The 19,538-nt window shown below is 42.5% G+C and overlaps 1 protein-coding gene and 1 pseudogene across 3 annotated transcripts in view; both read left to right on the top strand.

The window, feature by feature from the left end:
• Positions 1 to 19,538, top strand: part of MAPK4 (mitogen-activated protein kinase 4) — a 175,603-nt gene that overhangs the window by 39,220 nt on the left and 116,845 nt on the right. The window lies entirely within an intron of this gene.
• Positions 11,782 to 13,561, top strand: LOC140709049 (26S proteasome regulatory subunit 6A pseudogene; annotated as a pseudogene).

Raw genomic sequence — 19,538 nt, 5'->3', positions numbered from 1 at the left:
ATCACTAATTCACTTTGGGAAAGGAATTTCATCCTAGCTAGAAATTTTTAAAGAATATGTGGTTTTTATTCCTGTTCATTCCTTGTTCATAAACTTGTACATTAAATGTTATTTTAAACTTTAGTATTATTCATGATTTGAAGATAAAATTAAAAAGTGGTGGGCACAATGGCTCACTCCTGTAATCCCAGCACTTTGGGAGGCCGAGGTGGGCAGATCACTTGAGCCCAGGGGATTGGAACCATTCAGGTTTTGAACATAGTAAGACCCCTATCTCTGTAAAAAAAAAAAAAAAAAAAAAAAGAGAGAGAGAGAGAGAGACATAATGTGAGACCCTGTCTCTATTTTTAAAAATATAAAAATTAACTGGGCATGGTGGCTCATGCCTGTGGTCTTAGTTACATGGGAGGCTGAGGTGGGAAGATCGCTGGAGCCTGGGAAGCGGAGGTTGCAGTGAGTCGAGATTATGCCACTGCACTCCAGCCTGGGTGAGAGAGCGAGACTCTGTCTCAAAAAAAAAAAAAAGTTAGGGTGCCATTGATTAGTCTGTTTTGTTCTAGTGTGAAAATTGCCTGGCTTCTGGAAACCATGAAACAGTATAGATTGCAGCCTCCTCTGAAACACATGCAACTTTCTCTACCCAGAGTTATTTTGTCTCAATCCCTTCCACCCCTCCTTCCACAGCTGCACCGCTTCTCTTCCTCTTTCTGTTTTGGGTGTCCTCCTGCAGGTGATTGTCCACTGAGCTGTGTCTTCCCAGATGCAAAGTCAGCTTCACCTGGGTCTTTTGAATAGAATGCACCCCTCCAGTACTGCAAGCTTCACCTGGCTCTTTCTCGGAGATCCTATTTACTGCAGTATGGTATCAATTTATGACTATTTTACTTCTTATTGAGACTCTGTGTGTGATGTCCGTAGGTATTCAAGCCCTGGAATGTTGTTTCTCACCATTTCCCATCTTTTGCTTGCTGTGGGTCACTAGGCATATTCTGCACTCTTAGTCTTCTTCTTTTGTCATACCTCTTGCCTTCCATGGTAGCTCATTTCAAGGGCTTTATGAAAATAGCTTTCTTTTCTCATCTCTAGTGGACACTTGATGCTTGTGTTCCCTCCATCCTGCTGAAAGGACCCATTATTTTGATATTGCAATCCTTAGCCCAGTAAGTAAATTTATTTTTTCTCTCCAGTCAACAGCCCAGTATTTCCTAGCTGGTAAGATCCAGCTTTACCTCACACATTTTTATAGTGTGTTTCTTAAATTATATTTCTCAGAATATAGTTCCTTAAGGTGTTCTGTAGAAATATGATTCCACAGACAACGTAATTTGAGAAATGCCGCAGATCTTCCCAGAGAGTCACCATGCATATTAGTAAGTACATCATAGGTCCCAACAAACCCTGTATAAAGACAACTGTTTAACTTATTTAACTACAATGCCCTACACCTCTGCTTCCCTCTTGCCTCCTCCCAACAAGGTCTATTCAATAGCCTATTAAACTCGCCCAGTAGAATTTACAATTCCCTGAACCCATTTGGGCTTTGCTGCTTCTAAGCCTTTGCTTTTGGGGTTTCTTACTTGGAACATCCTCCCTGGCTATCTTTGTCTATCAGAATGACCAGCCCTGCCCCCTGAGCCTAGCTCAGATGGTGACGGTGTGATACTTTGCTTTAAAATATTTCCATATTAAAAAGTGCAGCAGGGATGTGGGCATAACTGAACTCCAGTCCACAAGGGGTAAGCACTTAGCATTTGAAATATCCTAATCAGGAATCAACCTTCCAGAGGTAGTTATTCAGCATTCTAAGTATGCTCGAAATCTATACCAGAGGATTTGTAAATTAGCACAACGTATGTGAGAAATGAATTTTCACTGGTGTGAGGAGTGATGTTCAAGATCAGTGATTGGTTATAAAGATTGTCTAGGCCACACCCCCTGCATGAAGGAGATATAAGAATCAGCAACCCCATTCCCTGGGTTCAGTACTGTGCTCTAGGCCAACTGACTGAGGGTCTCAAGGACCCTGCTTCAGGGAAGACCTCTAGTGCCTGAGTCCTCTATAATCCTGGAATATTGCAGCCTTCTCAGATGTTGGGTGTGGGCTGAGGTGTCAGAGGGCCAAGATGGGGACTTCCCTGAGCTACAAAAACTGCTCACATGACTATGCAGGCTTGCTAATAAATTTCATCCAAGATCTGCTTAAACTGTGTCTTACCTCCTGGTAAGGAGGTAGTGGAGAGGGACTGCATCACCCTCAGCTAATCTAGAGGTTACAGATAGTTACTACAAGAACCCGAGGAGCAGATGTGGCCGGTCAGCAGACAGGTCAGTCCCCCTTGGGCCATGACTGCTGGCCCAGGCCCCTCTCCGGTCATTTCTGTTCTCAAGGTGATGCTGACCAGGGTGAGAAGTCATCAGTCACCCCAGGGCTCAGCCAGCTCCACCAGCTTCCATCTCCCTGGCGTGTCTTCTGTCCCAGAATCAAAGTGGCTGCATTAGGGAACTATAAGCCACTAAGGTACTTGGTTAAGGGACATCCACATCTCCTCTCACCCTTGACCACAACAAAGAGGGACTCTTGCCATGCCGGTTTCCTGCCTGTGCCCTGCCCTCCTCATCCTCCTAAACTCTCCTATGTCTACACACACACATTATTGGGGTTCCTGCAGGATCCATGCCTATACCAGCAAATGTGACTCTGTCATTCCTCCAGAACCTGATTTTCCACATTAGCCCAATGTGGTCAGTCCTGTCTCTGCCTCTGAGTCCACATCTGCAGAATGGGAATAAAGCAGTATCTCCTCATGGGCCTGCATATCCAAACTAATTTGTATATACAAAGTCTAGAACACTGCCTGGCATCTTATAAGCACTTGGTAAGTATTCATTCTTCCTTTTATCTTTCTTCTTAAAAAATTATTATTATAGCTTTGTCTCAACAGGTAGGTTCATTGCACTGGTGTGAAATGAACAAATTCAGGAGGTTGTAATAGCCTTCTATTAACCAAGATAGATATCACAAAGAGATAGATATCACAAAGACCATGCACTAATGTTCACTTCTTTACTCATTGGGACCCTTACTTGGAACTTATTTCCTCCTGGTTTACAAAGAGTTCTAATGAGCTTGATTTGCTTCCTTACTTCACAGAAGATGAGAAAAAGCAAATTAGAAGGTATTTGAGGCAGGCATACCCAAACCATCAAGGAGTGACTGCTGATGGTGAAGAAAGAGTCATAGAAGTATAAAGACAAGCCAAAAGAACCTCAAATTCTGGGATCACCTAGGTAGGAAAAAATAGTCCCATGCCTCAGTACTTCTCAAACCATGTCATTGTTCTAAAGCCTAGTGTAATGGTTGATGTTTATAGTGATGGTCTTGAGTTATTGAGAGATGATTAACTGATTTATAGCATGCTTTGTTTAATGAGGCAGGAAAGTATGTGATATGCTTTAGAACTTCCAACAAAGTGGTGAATGTTAGAGTTTTGAAGCTAAGAGGGATCAATCATGCTTTGTTGTTTGTTAAAGCAATTTATATAACATACCCAGTTCTCACTTCATACTGGATAAATGAAGCATCACTTTCCATGGTTAGTTATAGCAGTTAGTAATTGCAAAATACCCCCTAATCCATGAGGTATAAGCTTGCTTACTCTATTAGAAAAACAACTCCCAAATCTGACTCTTACTAAATCCTAAAGAGTTTTATAGATACATGTGAGAACAGAGCATGTAGAATAATCGATCTGAGAAACAGACCAGTACTTGTAAATAAAGCAGCCCCTTTTCTAAGTTCTATTTTTAACTTCTTTTGGTCTTGGTCTAGAAGACCTTATCCACTGTTAGGTTTTGCTAAGTTTGAAGCAGATATATTTTAGTATGAGGGAAAGGGCATGGGTATTTCACGGTGTTGCTGTGCTCAAGTTTCCCTTGGCTGTTAAGAGCTGACAGTCTCAAGAGTGCAATGGCCCAGAGCAGGTGGCTTTGCCCCACTGGTGACTGGGATGTGATCCAGTCTGTACTCTGACTTGTCTTGTGCAGAGACACATAAATTCATCAACAGGTAAGGAATTTGAGGGTCTGTAACAAATGATAGTGCAAAAGACAGAGCCTTAAATTAAGGAGAAGAGGGTGTAGGAGGATAGTAATTACAGCCTGACATTACTGTCATAGCCTCTGCCACCTACTGAGCTCTCACTGTGTACCAGGCCCTGTGCACACATCAATGCTTTGATGTAGATGCCATCAACCCTACAAGGCAGATACTTTATATAATGAGGAAACTGAGGCTCAGAGATGTTAAGTGACTTATGTAAAGTCACACAGCTAAGTACAGAAGGGATCAAGTTGACATCCAGATCTGTCTGCCTCTCCGGGCCATGGTTTGAACTACTGGATGGGCGCTAGGAAAACATCTTTTCTCTGGGACCAGCTCAGCCTTGGTCTTTGTGCAGAGGAAAGAGGCAGCAGAGGGCTCCCAGGAGTATTCCTGTACTGCTCTGAGGGAGAAATGCCAGGGACAAAGGTTTGGATCCATTTGGAAGGGACCTTGAGGAAACATTGGTTATATTACTTATCCTAGAGGTGGGTCCTCTGCTCTAGGGCCCAATAAAACTAGTAAGCAGTGGGAGCTGCTCCACCTTGCAAGAGAAACTCTTTACACTCCTGCTCCTATGGCCAGTGTGTCTGTCCTCAAAAGCTTTTCCAGGGTCACTTTTAACTGGGCAGTTTGCTGATCTTCTTAGATATTCAGTTCAGGACTGAGGTGGTTTTCATTTGGGATATCTCTCAGAGGGCAGCTGTGCTGTCATTTCTCCCAGGGAACAAGAAGCAGGACGTAGAGGGGAGGAGGACCCATGGCCCAGCTTCTGTCCAGGGCAGGCCTTCCCTAGCAGAGTGCCTGCACTCGTTCCTCCGTACAGCTCACCTGGCTGCCACTCTCCTGCTCCGGTGAACATGGCAGCCTCTGTCCCATGTCTCAATCTGGTCTCAGTTCCTCCTGGATCTTCTTGTTCTTTAGGTTAGTGGCAGTCAGACGGAAAGATAAGAGGTCACGAGCTCAAAGGGGAAGAGTCATGAGGGCAGACTCTGGCTTGGTCCACATGCTTTGGCAAGGCATCCTGAACCACGGGAAAGTCTGGGCTGCACCAGCAAATAAGGGCTTACGTTTCTCACGGAGTCAAAGAAAAAGGAGGTGATGGGGACAGGGGTGGCAGAAGTAACAGGTATCATGATAAAACAAGAGCACTGCAGAGAGAATGGGAACGTGCCCTGGAGTCAGACAGACATGGGGAGAGCCCTGCCTGCCATTGGCTATGTGACCATGGACATGGTCTTAGTTTTTGATGGAGATTTGACAGATATAAGCAAAGGAATCCTGGCAAAGAACAGTGGACGTGTATTGTAGACCAGGTGAAAGGGGCCAGATTTTTGAGGGTCTTAAGTGTCAAGCAGAGGTGTTGGGATTTTGTCTTTAATACACTAGGGATCCATTGAAGGTTAGTGAGCAGGGATGTTGCCTGCTCAAAGTAGTGCTTGGGTCAGATTAGCCTAGCAATGTTACATTCCATTTACATTCATGCCTGCATCTGGAAAAATAATGCAAAAATGCTGCCCTATCTTTTGGTAGCCTGGGATGACTAACAGTGGTCTTCAGTGCTGTCTACCAAATATTTCTAATTTTCTGCCTTCTGGGAACATAGCATAGCATTACATTTTCCTGTCTGCTTCAAAGTTAGGTGTGACTATGTGATCTACCTAAACCAAGGCAGGGATTGGCAAACTTTTTCTCAAAGGACTAGATAGAAAATATTTTCAGCTCATGGGCCATATAGTCTCTCTTGCAACTACACAACTTCGCTGTTGAAGTACGGGAGCAGTCACACAGTGCAATGGAGCACGCATAGCTGTGTGGCAGTAAAACATGTAGAAAAACAGGCAGCTGTACAATGCGTGTGAGCAGAAGTGACACTTTTGGACAGAAGCTCTAAGAGCTGGTGCCCAGTTCAATGGCACTGCTGTAATCCTAGAGGCACATGTGAAAGTTCAAAGCCTCTGTCAGGCTGGGACCCCAAGTGACTACATGAGCCAAGTCCCTGTCAATACAATGCATGTTGCACATGTAGCATAGTTAAGAAATAAACCTGGCAGTGTTAAGGCAGTACGATTTTGATGCTGTTTCTTACTGCAGCATAACCTCTCTCTGCAGAATGATACAGTATCATCTTTGTATGCAAAGCATCACATCACCATTCTTTCAGTCCTCGTCATTACAGCTGACATTTACTAAACACTATGTGCCAAATACTAATGGTGGGGGGGACTTTACCAACATCATTTCAATAATTCCTTCTCACAACCATATGACGTGAGTGCTGTGATTATACCCATTTTTGAAGAAAAAGAAAATGGAATTTTTGAGAGGTGAATTAACTTGCTTACAATCTTAACAAATGGTTAAGTGGAGGAAGTGGGATATGAGCCCAGATTTTCTCATTCTAAATCCGAAGTTCTTCAGCTCTGTGTATCCTGCCTCAGGTCCAGGCCTTTGGCATTTTTCTTTTATCTCTTGGCCCCTTTGCTACTTTGATCACTGTTCTTGGCTGGGTGTGTTATTTTGACGTGATCCACAGTGGCCCTGTCACAGGGCAAGAATGAAGAATCATGCTTCCAGAAAAGCGCTGCTCTGAGCAGTGGAGGTGAGAGGAAATAGCCCGGAGGGATGAATTGGATTGGCAGTTCTGACCACACGGTAAGAGGACCACGTGGAGATTGGCAGATCCTTAAGAACTGCTCCCAGTCACGTACCTATGTATTTCCATCAGTCATCCAGAGCCAGTTGTCATCTTTCCATTCTCAACCATGTTCATGTCTTTCTTTGAAAGGAAAAAATAATTTACATTCTGGAACTGTCTTAAGAAATTGTGCTACTCTCCTTCCTGGCCTGAATAAGCTGTGACTGTCATCTCTGATGGGTTTAAAGACAATTTACCAATCTTGTATTGCAACAGCCTTCCTCTATTGGACACTGTAATAAGAAGTCACATAATGAGTTCTTATAATTCTCAAGAGCTACCATGGAAGATACTATCCATTATGCTATTCAATATTTCTTACTTAAAGTCTCATTTAATTAAGTTTTCTATTTAGTATCATGGAATTTTTTCAATAAAATTATACCTTTCCCTAATCAAAAATGAGCATTGCATAAGCAATTATATTTCACTTTTTACCTTGCCCATTGGAAATAAGGATTTACTTGATACTTGAAAATATAACTGTTTTGACTGAGGATCATGGTGGAAAATCTTTACTCATTCCCCCCCTGCTTCTCCTTCACCCCTGTGGGTTCAGATATCTGTTTCTGACTTTTAAGTTTTAAATGTATAACATTTTTATTGTAGGTCACTGAAAATCCTTCTTGGAAGTAGATAAGATGTCAATTATAATTTATAACTTCAGTAGGCCATGTGATAGCAAGTCAGTGAGTAGCGTGGAGTTAACATTCCGAGCTTCTACTTCCCTCTTCCTGGTTGAAAGTTCTTGTTGTTTATCATCTAAGAGTATCATCCCTCAGTGTGGGAAACCTTTAAGATACAGATCCACTTCCCTTTTTTACAATGACAAATCAAAGTATTATCCTTGTTCTAAACTTACTTCATGCATAGACCAATGATCCAAAAAAGAGATTTTGGGGGCCATCAGATTTGATGAAATTAGTCACAGCAGCAGATGCTTTTTATCAAGCATTTGCTTGCCAGACATTATACTGCCCATTTTGCATGCTGTATTATGTTTACCCTCCAACCTGTGAGATATGTCTTCTTATTGGGCTGGGGAAACTGCGGTTCATGTAAGTAAAGTGACTTGTCAAGACACTCAGTCAAGGAGAGGCTCATGCAGTCAAGGAGATTTAAACACAGGTGTTTGTGACGAGAACTGCACTCCTGCTTTGCCACAATCGATTCTTGATGATGATGATGATGTCAGGTACTGTTCTTCTACATGCTAGGTACTATTCTAAGTGCAATGCTATGTTCCCAGAAGGCAGAAAATTAGAAATATTTGTACTATTCTAAGTGATTGATATTGTATTAATATCCCTATGACAGGTTCTGCTACCACCATTTTACCATGGGGAAACCAAGGTACAGAGAGGTTAAGTAACTTGCCATAGGTCACATAGGTAGTAAATGGTGGAGGGAGGATTTGAATCTAGATAGTTTGGCTCTAAGGCCCACTCGTTTGCTATGCTGCACTCTCTTTGGTCATATCAGTCTATAGATATGGTGGATATATCCGACAGAAAAATTAAGATCTTGGATCATGAAGCCTAGATCCTGGTTCCCATTCTGCCAAATACTATGTGCCAAGTAGTACAGATAGGACTTTACCAACATCACTCCAATAATTCCTTTTCACAACCATATGACATGGGTACTATTATTATACCCATTTTTGCAGAAAAAGAAAATGGAATTTTGCAAGAGGTGAATTAACTTGTCTACAATCTCATCACCTCCCTTCTGTACCAACCAGGGTCATGGTTAGAAGACCAGAACCACACCATTTGTTTTAGCAGAGTTTAAGGAGGGAGTTGATTAAACAGGCATGGGAGGCCTACCCTGAGGTAACATAGAGATATAACCACAGGAAGCAGCCTCCACCCCCAAGGCCAAGGGAACAGAGGACAGAAGCTTGGAGAAGTGGGGCTCATAGAACCACAGCTCAGCCTTCAGAGGAGGGACCATCACTTGGCTGGTGTTGGTATCTTAGGTCCTTGGAGGAGGGCCTCCCAGAGCAGAGGCTCAGACCTTGGAGAACAGGGTACTGCCAGAGGCTGCTGGTACCTCTGAGGGGTATGGTGCGGCTGGTTCTGGGAGTGTGGGAAAATGGGAAACCAGAACCAAGTTCAATGCCAAGGTGAAGAACCACCACTGGGTGAGCTACAGGAGCAACCCTCCCCCTGCCTTGCATCCTCCCTCCAGTGCCCCCTGTTGGCAGAAACTAACACAGAGCCAGTCGTTAGGGAGCACTGTGATTTGCACGTTTTCTGATTTCTAGCCAAATATAACTGAACAGAGACTAGAAGGGGTTGTTCAGGGCTGAGAGACAAGAGCTTCATAAATGGTAATCGTTCTTCTGCTGCCATTTCTTTATTGATAAAACAAAGACTGAACAGATGGTGTGCAGGGAGCAAATGATACTCCCATTTACCCACTCTCCTGGGCTTCTATCAGAGTAAAAAGATGTAGCTTATCAAGTTCTCCTCTCCTCCTCTCTTTCCACTTGACAGTGAGCATCTTGAGGCCTAATATGTTATTTCTCCCAGTACTTGTCTAGTGCAAGGGCCAGTTCTTGGTGAGGGCTGCTATTCTATGCTTGAACTATATAACTGCCAGATTTGGACATGTACTTAAGTCACCAACTATTGAATGATCATAGAGGGTGTGCCCAGCCCTGGACCAGGGACTGTGGAGAAGAAGGACATGCTTGAGGCATGGACTGGCTGTGAATGAACTGACAGTCTTCTTATATGAGTGACATGAACCCAACAAGCAAAGAGCAGGTTCTTGCTTATGTGACAAAATGTCTCAAATTTGGGTAGGTTCAGGTAGAGTTTGAGTTTAGGAAAGGGAGCACGATCACATGACTTGGAGTAATTGTTTCTTACCAACATCCAATATACTCACTTGGAGACACCATTTCTCCAAAAGTATGTGTGTTTAGAAAAGCTATTTTATTCTGCCATCTCTAGAGGCTTCCATGCGCATCCAATAATGTGCAACTTCTCACATTTTAAAAAATTAAGGTGGAGATATCAAGAGAACATTCAGAAGTTACTTGTTCATGGCTGCAGAAAATCTGCAACAGAGAAATCACGTTAGGAGCAGCCCTGGGTGCATCTTCACAGGCCTCCACCAAATGAGTGAGCACAGCTGACCTTTTGCTAGAAGGTGTCACTGAGCTCCTTATCTAGGCCCAGACCAGAATGTAACCTTGCAGATATGATCCCATGAGAGAGCTGCCCATCTCTCTGACAGTGGGAACATTGTTCCCTAGCCTCAAGGAAGGCTTCAGGGAGTCATTTAATGACGCAGCATTTGATCTTCAGGGTTTGCAGAGAAAGATAAAGTGGCCCAGAGGAAATGAAAACATTCCTCTGGAGTCACCTGCCTACGTCAGCAAGATGCAGGAACATTGGATTAAACAACTGAGAAGTACTCTGATGCTTGCTGGATTCTTTGAGATGATCACACCATTGACATCACTTTTCCTGATCAGAATACTGACTCTTTATGCAGGAATGGGGCTGTGTTCTTTACACAGAGCCCTCAGGCACACTCCATAATCTTTAAAGATCGAAGTATGAGTTACATAAAGCAAACCCCAGGAACCTGAAATGCATAGCTTGACAGAGTTTTCACATGTTTACACTATGTGACCAGATAAGGTCATAGACTATTTCTAGTACCCTAGAAGACTTCTTTAGGCTCCCTCCTAGGAAGCTCTCTTCACCCTCCCATTCTGACCTTAGATTAGTTTTGCCTGATCTTGAATTTTATATTATATGGATTTTAGAAGAGAATACTCATTTATGTCTGGATCTTTTGCTGAATATTGTACAATTTCATTTTTACTAATGGAGAAACTGCATACAAGTTCAGAGAAGTGTTATGACCTGAACAAGGTTTTACACCTGGAGTCCTACAATATTTTCCATTTCACAGCTCTTTTGCTATAATCCATATATCCAGCCATCCATACATCCATTCATCTAAACCTATCATAAGCAATGGCTTTGTGTCAGGGATGATTCTAGGTCTTGGACATATAGATATGAGTATGTCACCCCTACCCTCAGGGAGCTCCCAGTATAGTGGGAGAGAAATATCTCAGGTGCATAATCAAACAGGACTTGTGAGGGCATAGAACAAAAGGCTGTATATTTATGTGCATGCTGAGAGGAGGAATCTGTGACTGGAGGGCTCAGCATGGAAGGGATGACATTAGAGCAGAATTGCATTCTTGGACATTTTTCTTGTTTTTTTCTTGCCAACAGGGATGCAAATTCTAAGAAGACAGGATTGGGGTCATCTTCTGTTTATATCCTATAGCACCTTGCAGTCATGGAGCCAGCAGGAAATTATTGCTGAATTCATAGCCTACAACCTTTAAACATTGTGAAATGTCTTCTCTAAGGGTATGAGTAGTACACCTAGAATCTTCTAACTAGACAGAAAGCAGAGAGTGACAGGTTACCATCTTGAGTTATTTGATTAGATACTTAGAAAGGTTATAAAGATCTTTAGCAAACAACAATGCCAGTTTCTGCAGAGTTCCTGGTGTGGAACCCTATAGCCAGAGAAACATAAGGCCCTGGATGAATCTCTGAAAATCGTGTCTGCCAACTTGCTTCTCTAGGTAGGTGAGAACTTGTTCAAGACTTTTTCATCCTTACAGGACATTAGAAAACACACTGTGGCAAACACATCCTAAGGTGACCCACAATGAATATAACCCCTTTATAACCCCCCTGTATAATCCTCTCCCTTGATAATGGCAGATCCTGTGCATCTAACCAATAGAATATGGCAAAAGTAATGGGATGTCACTCCTATGATCATGTTATGTTATAGAAGACTCTGTCTTAGCAGACAGGAGAGAGTGTCTCTTGTTGGCTTTGAAAAAGCACGCAGCCATGTGTGAGAGGGCCTGAGAAGAGAGCCACAGGGCAGGAAGCTGTGTGTGGCCTCTAAGACCTGAGTAGCCTCCAGCCAGTAGTCAGTAAGAAGCTGGGTCCCTAAATCCTACAGCTGCTGGGAAATAAATTCTGCCAACAACCTGAATGAGCTTGGATTCTTCCCCAGTCAAGCCTCCAGATGAGAATGCAGCCCATTTGACACTTTGATTGAAGCCTTGTAACCCCTGAGCAGAGGACCCAACTAAATTGTGTCTACACTCTTTACCCACAGAAACTGGGATGTTATTAATATGTGTTGTTTTAAGCTGCTAAATTTATAGTGATTTGTTACAAAGCAATTGGTAACTAATGCATGCACTTATATGCAAACACTGATTGTGTCAAAACAACCCTTGTGTGACACATAGTTCTACAGAGACTGTAAGTCTTATATACACATACATAGGTTGTAGAATAATAACCAATGAATTATTTTTATGATTTCAATTAGCATTTTACTTTTATACTATTGTGGGCTCTGACTTATCTAAGAAGTAAAGCAAGTGACTCGGCAGGAGAAGATGGTGACCATGTGGGATGAGGCCGAGCAAGATGGAATTGGGGAGGAGGTGCTCAAGATGTCCACGGGGGAGATCATCTCGTACACACAGATACTGGACAGTGAGATCAAGATCATGAAGAGTGAAGTGTTGAGAGTCACCCATGAGCTCCAAGCCATGAAGGACAAGATCAAAGAGAACAGTGAGAAAATCAAAGTGAACAAGACCCTGTCATACCTTGTCTCCAACATCATTGAGCTCCTAGATGTTGATACTAATGACCAAGAGGAGGATGGTGCCCATATTGACCTGGACTCCCAGAGGAAGGGCAAGTGTGCTGTGATCAAAACCTCTACATGACAGATGTACTTCCTTCCTGTGATTGGGTTGGTGATGCTGAAAAGCTAAAGCCAGGAGACCTGGTGGGTGTGAACAAAGACTCCTATCTGATCCTGGAGACGCTGCCAACAGAGTATGACTTGCGGGTGAAGGCCATGGAGGTGGATGAGAGGCCCATGGAACAATACAGTGACATTGGGGGTTTGGACAAGCAGATCCAAGAACTGGTGGAGGCCATTGTCTTGCCAATGAACCACAAGGAGAAGTTTGAGAACTTGGGGATCCAACCTCCAAAAGGGGTGCTGATGTATGGGCCCCCAGGGACAGGGAAGACCCTCCTGGCCTGGGTCTGTGCCATACAGACTAAGGCTACCTTCCTAAAGCTGACTGCCCCCAGCTGTGCAGATATTCATTGGAGATGGTGCCAAGCTAGTCTGGGAGGCCTTTGCCCTGGCCAAGGGGAAAGCACCCTCTATCATCTTCATTGATGAGTTGGATGCCATCGGCACCAAGCGCTTTGACAGTGAGAAGGCTGGGGACCGGGAGGTGCAGAGGACAATGCTGAAGCTTCTGAACCAGCTGGATGGCTTCCAGCCCAACACCCAAGTTAAGGTAACTGCAGTCACAAACAGGGTGGACATTCTGGACCCCGCCCTGCTCTGCTCGGGGCGCCTGGACCGCAAGATCGAGTTCCCAGTGCCCAACGAGGAGGCCCGGGCCAGAATCATGCAGATCCACTCCCGAAACATGAACGTCAGTCCTGACGTAAACTATGAGGAGCTGGCCCGCTGCACAGATGATTTCAACGGGGCTCAGTGCAAGGCTGTGTGTGTGGAGGTGGGCATGATCTCACTGTGCAGGGGTGCCATGGAGCTCACCCACGAGGACTACATGGAAGGCATCCTGGAGGTGCAGGCCAAGAAGAAAGCCAACCTGCAGTACTAGGCCTAGGGTGTGCCGGCCGGCCCCAGTCTCATGGCTGAAGTGCGCAATAAAAGGTGGTATAGGGTCAAAACAAAAAGAAGAAGAAGTAAAGCAGGGCATTGCATTGTTTAGGACATAAGTTTAATTGCCCTAAGACAGACTCTAAATCAGCCCCTTTTCTAACATTTGTATAGCTCAGGGCAAGAAGCCAAATGAATGAAATACCATGTCTAAATAATTAAAATTACTGTTTAATGTATTCTATTCAACTATATTGACAATATACCTTTAAAATGACATGTGGAAACCTATGGTCTTGATATCATTGAAAGTTGGCAAAATGTTAAAGGTAATAGAATTTATTATTATGTCTGTTGGGTATTCTGCTAATGGACAATGTTTGGATGAAACAATCAGATATACATATAATTCATAAATTGTGTATTCTATAGCAAATTTTCCTGCCTTCATTTCAGAATAATCCTTAATTAATGTTGTTTAATATAACTAGTGTTCAATTGTCAGTAAGGACCTGAAAGACTAAAAAGTTAAATGTGTGTCACATTTGAATGAATTACCATCAAAATGTAGATTTAAACTAATAAATCAAAATTAAAACATTCTAAATTAATATTTTTTAAAAGTTTTAAACAGTATTTAAAATATCTAAAATTTAAGATCACAACACATGAATAATACCAAACTTTAAATTAAAATTTAAATAAGGTTGAAATTGTTACTTAATTTTTAAAACACTTATTTGAATCATTATTTTTATAAAAATAAAACTATTTTTAATTCTAACTTTTCAAGTATATGTAGTTGCCAGTGTAAAGGATCAGTTTCACCTGTATCAAAATATCCCGTATACCTCATAAATATATACACCTACTACATACCCACAAAAATTTAAAATTTTTAAAAATCAGTTTCATGTGTCACACATATTATCTCTAGACCTATCTAGATATGTATATATTTAAAGGTTACAAATTATTTAATATTGCAAACTATTCCATAACTTTCCTATGTAACTCTTGTGGTTATCACATGGTACTGGTAGAATCAAGAATTGGAAGATGAATAGAATCAAGAAAATGAGGATTCTTCCCTTCTGAGAAGCAATACTTCTTGGTTATTCAGGAATTTGTTACATTGCTGGTCTCTGAGGGAGGAGTTGATGAGTCAATACTTAAGGGCTGGCACTGCTCAGGTTCTCCCTGTACTCTGAGTCTGTCCCTGATGTTGGCGATGTCACAATCCCCAGTCTTTCACAACACTTGGACACAGTAGCCTTTTGTTTTGTGGACTAGGGCAAGAGATGTGGAGAAATGTTTCCCTGGAGGCTGACCGTTAGTCACATAAGCGGATGTTCAGGTGCCCACTTGCTCGTGCTGTGTTGGTGCCCAGGACTGGGTCCTGAGCAACTGGGTGCTCTTTCTTTCTTTCTCTCTTTCTCTCTTTCTCTCTTTCTCTCTTTCTCTCTTTCTCTCTTTCTCTCTTTCTTTCTTTTCCTTCCTTCCTTCCTTCCTTCCTTCCTTCCTTCCTTCCTTCCTTCCTTCCTTCTTTCCTTCTTTCTTTCTTTCTTTTCTTTCTTTCTTCTTTTCTTTTTGAGACAGAGTCTTGCTCTGTCGCCAGGCTGGAGTGCAGTGGCACGATCTCGGCTCACTGCAACCTCCACCTCCTGGGTTCAAGCAATTCTCCTGCCTCAGCCTCCGAAGTAGCTGGGATTACAGGGCGTGCACCACCACGCTCGGCTAATTTTTGTATTTTTAGTAGAGATTGGGTTTCACCAAGAAGAGGAGAACACCATTTGGGTGACAACTGGTAATGTCTGCCACAGGTGTATTTTTTAAATATTAATTTGGGAGGGATAATGATAGTTTAGATTCAAGGATACAAGGTTGCCCAAGTTCAGTTCTGCTTTTTCAGAACAACAGACAGGTAGGAAACAGCTTTGAATGGTTTTAAGCACATTGCAGGCCAGAGGCTACCTGAAAGGTGAAGCTGAGGTTCCTAACTCTTTCAAGACACCTTGGGGAAAAACTGAGTTCAAATCTACAACCAGCCACAAAGTAGTACCGTGGCTGAGCCACAGTACTGCTCTCAGCCTCGGTTCTTCTTTTTCCCTAAAATGAGGGATTTGGACTAGACTTCTGGTTTACAAACTGAGTTCCAGGGGACCTTAGGATTCCTCAGTGTCGCTTCAGGTGGTGGGGGCTGGCTTTGAACACTTCTTCTTTGTGTATTTATTTGCCAAAGAAACTCAATTTTGATTGGGTATGTGTCTTAAGGTTCTGTGTAAATCTTCCTTTGGAGGAAAAAAAGGTGGGGCTTCTAATGCTACAAAGAAAGTTGAAAGATGCCTGGACAGTGTGATACCTAGTGGAGGCAGCTTGGCATCATGTCAGATTGCCTGGATTTAAATCCCAGCTCTGCTGCCTAGCTTCTGTGGCACTTCAGGCTAAAGTACTCAACTCTCCTCAGCCTCTAGAATAGGATTTCCTCATCCATAAAGTATGGTCATTGTTATTTGCTTCTCAGGATTGTCCTGAGGCTTAAATGAGATAGTATATTTAAGAGGGCTTGTATTAGTCCGGGTTCTCTAAAGAGACAAAACTAATAGGATAGATGAATATATGAGGGGGAATTTATTAAGGAATATTGACTCACACGATCACAAAGTGAAGTCCCACAATAGGCCATCTGCAGGCTAAGGAGCCGGGAAGCCAGTCCAAGTCCCAAAACCTCAAAAATAGAGAAGCCAACAGGGTAACCTTCTGTCTGTGGCCAAAGGCCAGAGAGCCCCTGGCAGATCACTGGTGTAAGTCCAAGAGTCCAACAGCCGAAGAACCTGGAGTCTGATGTTCAAGGGCAGGAAGCATCCAACATGGGAGAAAGATGAAGGCCAGAACACTCGGCAAGTCTGCTCTTTTCATTCCTACTTTTATGCTGTCAGCTGATTAGATGGTGCCACCCAGACTGAGGGTGGGTCTGCCTCTTCCAGTCCCCTGACTCAAATGTTGATCTCCTCTGGCAACACCCTCATATACATACCCAGGAACAATACTTTGCATCCTTCAATCCAATCAAGTTGACACTCAGTATTAACCATCACAAGGCTTAACACATATCCTGGCATAAAGAACATGTTGAATAAATGGCAATGACTGTTATCATTACCATGACCATCAACTTTAAGGCTCCAGCTTTTGATTCTAAGACTTTGAGTTTCTTTGAATTATTGTGCAAGATGGAGGACCCATTGATGAGGGAATAATTATTACTGGATTTTCCCCTTTGCTTTTGGAGTTTTGCAGGGTTTCTCAAAATAAGGCATGGGAGAGCCAGCCCATTGCAGGTAAAACAATTTGAACAGAAGACATCGGGGTCTGTAATTTCAAATGCATTATTGAAACAACTTTTTTCTTAACAGAGGAAACAAAATTAATCTTTTAAATCAAGGAGGAAAATTATTTCATTTTAATGCTGCACGTGGAAAGAAAATAAAGTGCAAAGTTTACAGCACTTTATTTCCTTCTTATCAGGAAGGAAGAAGGAAAACCCCATGGTATTATGTTTTGTCAAACATGACTTTCCAGGGACTAAACCAGACTTTGATTTTAGACCCCTGTTCATTCTAGTTTGGTAAACTCTTGACAAATTCCAGTCTGTTCCACCCACAGGAGAGGGTCACGTTACCATCTCAGCTGCAGAGCTGATGAGGTGGTCGTACCGACCTGTAGGATCCCAGAGCTGAGACCTGGAGATCATTGATTACAACTTTCTTCATGGGCCAGTCAGATGTCATATGAAGAATCAAATGAGAGAAATGTGACAGGCTTCTGATCCTCCCACTCATGATTTAAAATCTTCTCTAGAACATTCTTGTTATATCTTTACTCCTACTTGTAACAAGACCTTAAGCCACCCCTATTCCATCTCATTTTCTATCTCTGTGACTGTTCTTGCTTATAAGTCTTCAGCCTGAGCACTGAATTGATGCTCAGAGTTTATCTAAAGCCAGACTCTTCTCCATGTTATTCTCGACAGATGGTCAGTTCTTCTTCTTGAACGCATCCCATGACAGGGAACTCACTGCTTTATTAGGAATCAGCCGTTCTTTTGGAGGAGAGCTCCAACTTATTTGAAAACTTCTTCTTTTGCCCCAAAACTTGTTTTCTAATATATATCTATCATATATGTATATCTACGCTTAGCCTTTTTTAACCGTCTGGATCAAGCCTACATAAAGTTTAGCCCCCTTCCCCAGGCTGCCTGGCAAATATTTGAAGCTAACCCAACTCCATCTCCAGGCTTAACTTTCTGAGCTCTCCCATCATCTCTGATCCCTCATGATGACCCTCACGTGCCTGCTCAGTGACCTCTGGGCTTCCCCAGTATTGTTGAAAGCGCGCTTGTTAAAGTCAGTTCACCCAAACTAGTTACTAAGCGCTGTACCTACTTTCATTCCTGTTTCTCTATTTCTCCCCATTTTACTTGTAAAGCTCTACTTGATACCCCCAAATAATAGTTTGATTAATGTTGGAGAAAAGAGGAAGAATATATACAAGCTAAGTTCTATGTCTCTTCATACATTTCTGTATCGACATAGCCTTTTTTTTTTTTTTTTTTAATACTTTAAGGTCTAGGGTACATGTGCATAATGTGCAGGTTTGTTACATATGTATACTTGTGCCATGTTGGTGTGCTGCACCCATCAACTCATCAGCACCCATCAACTCGTCATTTACATCAGGTATAACTCCCAATGCAATCCCTCCCCCCTCCCCCCTCCCCATGATAGGCCCCAGTGTGTGATGTTCCTCTTCCCAAGTCCAAGTTATCTCATTGTTCAGTTCCCACCTATGAGTGAGAACATGCGGTGTTTGGTTTTCTGTTCTTGCGATAGTTTGCTGAGAATGATGGTTTCCAGCTGCATCCATGTCCCCACAAAGGACACAAACTCATCCTTTTTTATGGCTGCTTAGTATTCCATGGTGTATATGTGCCACATTTTCTTAATCCAGTCTATCACTGATGTACATTTGGGTTGATTCCAAGTCTTTGCTATTGTGAATAGTGCTGCAATAAACATACGTGTGCATGTGTCTTTATAGCAGCATGATTTATAATCCTTTGGGTATGTGCCCAGTAGTGGGATGGCTGGGTCATATGGCACTTCTAGTTCTAGATCCTTGAGGAATCACCATACTGTTTTCCATAATGGTTGAACTAGTTTACAATCCCACCAACAGTGTAAAAGTGTTCTCCACATCCTCTTCAGCACCTGTTGTTTCCTGACTTTTTAATGATCGCCATTCTAACTGGTGTGAGATGGTATCTCATTGTGGTTTTGATTTGCATTTCTCTGATGGCCAGTGATGATGAGCATTTTTTCATGTGTCTGTTGGCTGTATGAATGTCTTCTTTTGAGAAATGTCTGTTCATATCCTTTGCCCACTTTTTGATGGGGTTGTTTGTTTTTTTCTTGTAAATTTGTTTGAGTTCTTTGTAGGTTCTGGATATTAGCCCTTTGTCTGATGAGTAGATTGCAAAAATTTTCTCCCATTCTGTAGGTTGCCTGTTCACTCTGATGGTAGTTTCCTTTGCTGTGCAGAAGCTCTTTAGTTTAATGAGATCTCATTTCTCAATTTTGGCTTTTGTTGTCATTGCTTTTGGTGTTTTAGACATGAAGTCCTTGCCCATGCCTATGTCCTGAATGGTATTACCTAGGTTTTCCTCTAGGGTTTTTATGGTATTAGGTCTAACATTTAAGTCTCTAATCCATCTTGAATTAATTTTTGTATAAGGAGTAAGGAAAGGATCCAGTTTCAGCTTTCTACTTATGGCTAGCCAATTTTCCCAGCATCGTTTATTAAATAGGGAATCCTTTCCCCATTTCTTGTTTTTCTCAGGTTTATCAAAGATCAGATGGCTGTAGATGTGTGGTATTATTTCTGAGGACTCTGTTCTGTTCCATTGGTCTATATCTCTGTTTTGGTACCAGTACCATGCTGTTTTGGTTA

This window comes from Chlorocebus sabaeus, chromosome 18, assembly GCF_047675955.1.
Source record: "Chlorocebus sabaeus isolate Y175 chromosome 18, mChlSab1.0.hap1, whole genome shotgun sequence".
Lineage (NCBI taxonomy): Eukaryota > Metazoa > Chordata > Mammalia > Primates > Cercopithecidae > Chlorocebus > Chlorocebus sabaeus.
Note: the sequence above shows the minus strand (reverse complement) of the source record. Positions and strands in the feature narration are given on the sequence as shown.